At 43.1% G+C, this 7,138-nt stretch overlaps 1 pseudogene; it reads left to right on the top strand.

Annotated features, from left to right (window-relative positions):
- Positions 1-3,609: 3,609 nt before the first annotated feature.
- On the top strand, positions 3,610-5,012 carry LOC147165144 (uncharacterized; annotated as a pseudogene).
- Positions 5,013-7,138: the final 2,126 nt, after the last annotated feature.

Here is a 7,138-nt window from a genome sequence, read left to right as displayed (position 1 = left end):
AGGGGGGGGGGCTGAACTGGTGGGTTGTCTCCAGGGAGAGGGAGAATGTTGGGAAAGTTGTGGAAATGGCGCTGCGGAGCACGCAGCTACAGGCTCTTCGAGTGAGGAAGTGGGAAACAGGTTGTACATTGCTCAGTTACAGAATTAAGTGGCAGAGTTAAAGTGTCATGTCCAGAATCTTTCAGGTGCCCACCCGAAGCAGAGGAATCTTCCAAAGGTCCAGCTTTTCCTCCTCATCGGCCTGTGACTCATTCCCAAATCTTGCAGGCACTCATGTTAGCCAAAGTTGACCTGCCCACTGGTAACTCTGCTATGCTTTACAAACCTTTCTCTCCCACTGATGTGAGTGTGTGTTGATGCAGAAACTTCCGCCTATGCAATCTGGGGGTGCCAATTTGCTTCAAGCAGTGCAGGGAGCGGTTACGGGACAAATCTTAATAGCAGGTGATATCCGTGTTCTTTTTATATAATTATGTCAGCTTTTATAGTTTAATATTTTAATGTAACATTTAGTTTTTTTCATAAAAAAAGTGTTGTTGTTTTTTGTTTTATCTCCCTGATAATTAGTTCTCTTAGGCGAGAAAATTATTTAACCTTTGTTTTTCCTCCCTGAGTGTGTCATTCCAGATCTAATATTCGCTCCCAAAGCAGATGAGGAGGCTGCGGCTTTTGTTGATCGGGCCCTCACTGATTACACTCTGAAAACTGGACACGCCCCTACGGCCTCCACCTTGCATTCACAAGTGTTCCGAGTAGCCATTTTGAAGGGCGTTCCCAAGTCTGTGGCACAGGCCATGGAGGCCAATCCGGATCTTCCCGGGGCTGAGGTTGACCGGTGGTTGTCACTTCTTAAACATCATTTAAGGAGACATGCTAAAGAAAAAGAGTCTAAGGTAGACAAACACAAAAGTACAGAAACACAACTTGCTATGGTGCAGTTGCATAATTTGAAAAAGCAGGAAGAAAACACTCTTGCTGTGATCTCATCTCCCTCTGTCGATTCCGAGTGCATGATGTATCAAGCAGGTTCATTCATGGGTCAAGGTGCGCCCCCTAATATGTGCTTCAATAGTGGACGGCCTGGTCATTGGGCCCGCGATTGCAAACAGCGACCTCAAGCGTCTGGGTGGAGAGGCAGAGGCCAACAAACTGCATGTGGCTACAATCGAGGAGAGAGAGCAACCGCAGCAGCAACAAGGATATTCCCTGAATCCACATGCTCAGTGACTGTTCACAGACTCTTTTGCATTATTTTGTGTTTTGCATTCTTTTGTGTTTGCACCTAACTGTCCAGTCAATCTTTTGGGCAGAGATCTCCTCATCACCACATGCCCTCTCATCAAATGCAGTCTGCTCGTCTGTCCAGTGCCACCTCCCAGTTCCCGCTTGTTGAATGCCCTGTGGCATGCGCCACTGCCAACATCTACTGGGCAAGAGTGGATATTGACTCCATTTGTTGGCTCGAATCTGAGCACTTTACTCTCTCTGGTCACCTTGGGTTCGTAACCTCAGATCTTATGATATGGTAACTGATTGTATGCATTGCACTCTGTACTATGGCAGATCAGGGGATGAGATCTATAGCGAGGCATTTCAGGAAATTGAAAACAACATATGGGAATTGAACATTTGTGATTTGTTTGCAGGCCACTGATTGGCAAAATTTATTTCACTCTTAATTGCTCTATTTCCCGTCACTTGATGCTATCACCTCTCCAACTTCCTCCAGATGTTCGTTTGGTGCAGTATGTGGATGACCTCTTGCTGGCAGTTCCATCTGAAACTTCTTGTCTTGAAGCCACCAGGTTTCCTTTCTAGGATGTCTGATTTCACGCCACGGAACAGGAATGTCTCCCTCTCACAAAGACAATATCCTCCATCACCCAAAACTAACAAATGTCAAAACAAATGTTGGCTTTTCTGGGTCTTTGCAACTATTCCAGACATGTTCCGGATTTTGCGGAACTGACTCCTCTCTCAGACAATTGGTTAATGAAAAAGGAATGAGAAACCTATCACATACTCTTTCTTGGACTCCAGCCGCTGAAAACTTTTGTTCTGCTTAAACAGTTCTTGTCATCAGGTGCGGCTCTTGTCATCCCTGACTACAACAAGATGTTCTTTCTGGATGTTTCTGAAAAGACCAGCAGTGTTTCTCCTGCTCTTTATCAGAAGGGGGAAGGAGGAAGTCGACAAGTTTGTCTGTATGCATCAACTCCACTGGGAAAATATGCACACATGACAGTTCATGTTGCATTAAAAGAATGGTAGCGAAACGATTTCCAAACTGTAACCGGTACACCCATTAAACATCAGGATGATATTCTTAAATTGCGGGATGCTTTAATGCTCCCAACAGCGGTGGCAGTAAAAAAAAAAAAAAAATGTAAAGGTTACTCTTGAACTAATGATTTTGTATCAGCAGGAAACGAATTAGCAGATCGAGCAGCAAAAAAGGTTGCGGGGTACCGACCTACACTCCAACTAACTGTAAGTGAGTCTGAATGTGACAATCCACAGGAGGTGATAACAGAAACAGTTAAGCTGTGGCAGGAAAAAGTAAGTCCAGAAGAAAAAAGTGTGTGGATGTCCAAAGGGGGACAAAAAGATGAAGCAGGTATATGGCGGAAAGAAGGTAAATGTATTCCATCTCAGAAACAATTGAAAAATCTAATTTCTGAAGCCCATGGAATATGCCATTTAGGTGTGGAAGAAACACTGAGACGACTACACACCTGGTGGCATCCTTTCATGAGACAAATTGTTAAAAGTGAACTGCAGGACTGCAGTGTGCAACAGGTATAACAGTATGCCTACATCTAAACCTCCCCAGGGCACTCAAGATCCGGACGTGACTGCTCCGGGTCAGGTGGTTTCGATGGATTTCACTGACATGAGTGTCAGAATACAGACATTTGCTGGTAATAGTGGATTCCTTTTCAGGATGGCCAGAGGCATATCCCTGCAAATCTGAAACAGCAAATATCGTAGTAAAACATTTGATTAATCATTACATACCATCACATGGGTTTCCTAGAAAAATTTGATCAGACAATGTAACCCATTTCAAAAAACAAACATCTACAAGCAGTAGAAAAGGCATTGGGATTAAAACACACATTTGGTTCAGTGTATTATCCCCAATACCAAGAACAGGTTAGGCGAATGAATAGAAATATTAAAGAAAAATTGGCTAAAGCACTGGCCTCATCAAATTTGAATTGGCTACAAGCTCTTCCTGTTGCATTAATGAATATGCGAATGTCACTAAACTCAGCCAAAGGCTGGACTCTGTTTGAATGTCACACCAACAGACCATTATCGGCTCCAACAGCTCCATTGGAAGAGACGCACGTTCCAGGACCTCCAGAACTCAAACAACTAACATTTACTAACTCCCAGCTAACAAAAAACAACAACCAGATGCTCCTTCAGAAATCAATGATTGTGAATATGTATGGTTGAAAGTGATTAACCAAAATGGTCTGAGCCCAGGTGGGCTGGACCCTACAAGGTGACGGAGAGGACATCTGCAGTTCGCCTGCACGGAAAAGGTGATACACGTGGTATCACATCTCCTCCACCCGACCGGCAAGGACACCGGCTGGAGCCATTGTCCCTGCACCAGGCAATCACCCAGCAACAACCGAGAAGCAAGCCGGCTCCCACTGACATCATTCAACAGAGGTTGAGTTCACGCTATACGGGCAGAATAATCCCGGTGACTCATCCTGGGACGAGGTAGTCTACCCTAAGGTCCTGAAGAAGATGACAGCGCCCTCCAGCAGCAACCCAAGAACATCATCTCGAAATGGCTTCGAAGTGGGAACGCATCTCCATCTGCAGCTACATCACGACACTCTTTCTCATATTGACTTTTATGCCCATCTGGTATCTCTGGAAGCCCCTCAGTACAACCTTGAACGTAACGACAACACATCGTATAAAGCAAAGTATTGATTCTCTACACACTCCCTGGCTCATATCCTCGACTTATAATAACTCAATAACCGTGACGGTGGCCCCAAACACGAACACCTCTGTTAAAATTCCCATTAGGTATTTGAAGGGATTTAGGAACACTGTGCAGACTAAAGGGGAAGACTGGGTAGAATACTGGTGGTATTTGACAGGACATGTTTTACGGCTTGACTGAAGTGCTTTTATAACTACCCAGGACGGAAGTCACTGGCCACCGGGAACTAGTGAGGAGGCTATTTTCTTTAGCAAAAGGGTAACACTGAGTAACCTAGGAGATCAACTCGAATTGACCTTTGCCCTTCCCGATGGCAAAATACGACCACCTAATGCAACTCTATATAACATCTCCTGTTGGGGATTACTGCTATGGGCATGGTCCACCGGAGCCGACTCCTAATTTCCCATTGTGGTTTGTGTCAATAAGACTATGGGTAACTTAGGACAACCAAAAATTAGTAATTACATGAAGGTGACCGCGGTGAGAGCTGTGAGCATACCGCTCGATGGTGTAGATGAGTGGTTCCGTGTTACGACAGGGTTGTCCGGCAGCAGTAAGAATTGGCTACTGCTGGCTGGAGAAGCGGCCCGTGCCACTAACGAAAACTGTGTGGTATGCGTAGGACCACGACCTCTATTATGAGTAATCCCGGCTAAAATGGAGGATCAATGTGTAATGGAGTTTATGAATAAAACTGTCCCCAATGCCAATTGCTCTAAATGGGACAAGGTGTATCCCCTAGTAAAATGTCAGAAGAACAAACCAGTATTTTCAAACAAAGTTGCAGATGGTAATTTCTCATGTATTAAAATGTCAGGAACAAGGGAACAATTGGGAGAACTAAACCACACCACGCATTTCGACAATAGACGTGGGACAGACGTTCCAACCTCAATCTAGAGGGGACATATGGTGGTGGTGTGGCGATAACAGAATATTTGATAAGCTGCCCTTGAATAGAACAGGATATTGTGCTCTCATCACCCTCCTACTGCCAGTACAACAGACCCCACCTCTGTTGACAACCTTTTGAAATTGATTGATAATTGGGAACCATTATCCCCTCCTTCTTTCCGAAGAGCCAAACGGTCCTCTTGGCAAGAGCAGAATGTTCCCACCTACATTGATGCAATTGGAGTACCAAGGGGTATGCCTGATGAGTACAAATTAGTTGATCAAGTACTCTCAGGGTTTGAATCTACAATTTGCTGGTGGTGCACCATTAACAAAAACCTAGACAGAATTAATTATGTACATTATAATGTACAGAGGCTGGGAAATTGGACTCAAAGTGGTTTTGAGGCTGTACACGGCCAGCTGGCTGCCACATCTTTGATTGCATTCCAAAACCGAATTGCACTAGATATGTTGCTGCCAGAGAAGGGCGGAGTCTGCTCAATGTTTGGAGATCAGTGTTGCACCTTCTTTCCTAACAACACTGCGCCCGATGGAAGTTTGACTATTGCAATTGAAGGGCTGCGTACACTCAATATAAAAATGTAAGAACATTCAGGAGTGGATACTTCTGTATGGGATAATTGGATGGATGTGTTCGGGCGCTATAAAACCTTAGTTTCCTCTATTTTGATATCTATCGCTGTATTTGCTGCTTTGCTAACCACATGCGGGTGTTGCTGTATTCCATGTATTCGTTCCCTTTGCCAAATAATTATTACCACTGCTATTGAAAAACAGGACATACGAAATGAGTCTTCTTATATGATGGTTGAGTCTATCGCTCCCCCAAAGGAGCCCACTGTTGAGGCATCTGACGAAGAGGACGAAGATGCCGGTGGAATTTTTCTCTGAAATGTTTATCTGCTTGTGTCGGACTCTTTTGAGTCCAAAAGAGGGATTGATGAGGGTCTTCTGCCCAGATTTAGTCATAACTGTTTTAATTTCCTTATTTCCTCAGTAGAGCTTTGTGAGTGTTATAGCAATTTCTGCCAGGTGCCGTCATGACTGGGACCTCCTCTATTTCCACAACAATGGGCCATTGTCTGTGATTGAAGTCAATGTGTAATGAATGATGTCTTTAAAAGTCTTATCTCATGTCTGGTGAACTCGGGGTGGGCTGTTTGCTGGGGGCTTGGAGGCTTTGTGGTACCGCACTTCAAGATAGTATAAGAATGTTGTAAGTGTCTGAAATCTTCGCACTTGTGAGAGGCTGCAGCCATTGTCTGGAACTCATTTGTGCCCGGAATATTCTGTAGAAATAAAAGCTTCGAAGTAACTGTTCATCGATCTCCAGCCTGCATTCGGATAACCAACATTCTCACTACCCGAAATAAAACGAACACGTGGAGGAAAGATCTGCCTCCTATCATTGCTTTAAATGCGTTGTAGCCCCTGATTGTACACTTCAGGTGAAACTGTCAAAATCTTCAAAATGAGCATAAGCACAATGAAATTAATGCTGGAATCATCTTCAGGATGCTAAAATACACTAAATACAGCAAACATTTTGAGTCTACAACGTTTAGTTTAGGTGTGAGAGCCAAGATGAACTTTGTATTGCTTTAAATGCGTTTTCAGCTCCTGATTGTACACTTCAGGTGAAACTGTCAAAATCTTTTAAATGGGCATGCGCACAATGAAATGCATGCTGGAATCATCTTCAGAATGCTAAAATACACTTAATACAGCAAAAAGTTTGAGTCTACAATGTTTAGTTAAGGTGTGAGAGCCAAAATTAACTTTTTATTGCTTTAAATGCGTTTTCAGCCCCTGATTGTACACTTCAGGTGAAACTTTAAAAATCTTCTAAATTAACATAAGCACTATGAAATTAATGCTGGAATCATTTTCGGGATGCTAAAATACACTAAATACAGCAAACATTTTAAATTTACAATGTTTAGTTAAGGTGTGAGAGCAAAGATTAACTTTTAATTGCTTTAAATGCGTTTTATAGCCCCTGATTGTACACTTCAGGTGAAACTGTCAAAATCTTCAAAATGAGCATAAGCACAATGAAATTAATGCTGGAATCATCTTCAGGATGCTAAAATACACTAAATACAGCAAACATTTTGAGTCTACAATGTTTAGTTTAGGTGTGAGAGCCAAAATTAACTTTTTATTGCTTTAAATGCGTTTTCAGCCCCTGATTGTACTCTTCAGGTGAAACTGTCAAAATCTTCAAAATGAGCATAAGCA

Source organism: Leptonotus elevatus, chromosome 11, assembly GCF_054856555.1.
Source record: "Leptonotus elevatus isolate MCC_2025b chromosome 11, RoL_Lele_1.0, whole genome shotgun sequence".
NCBI classification, from domain to species: domain Eukaryota; kingdom Metazoa; phylum Chordata; class Actinopteri; order Syngnathiformes; family Syngnathidae; genus Leptonotus; species Leptonotus elevatus.
This window is presented reverse-complemented; position numbering and strand designations above follow the sequence as displayed.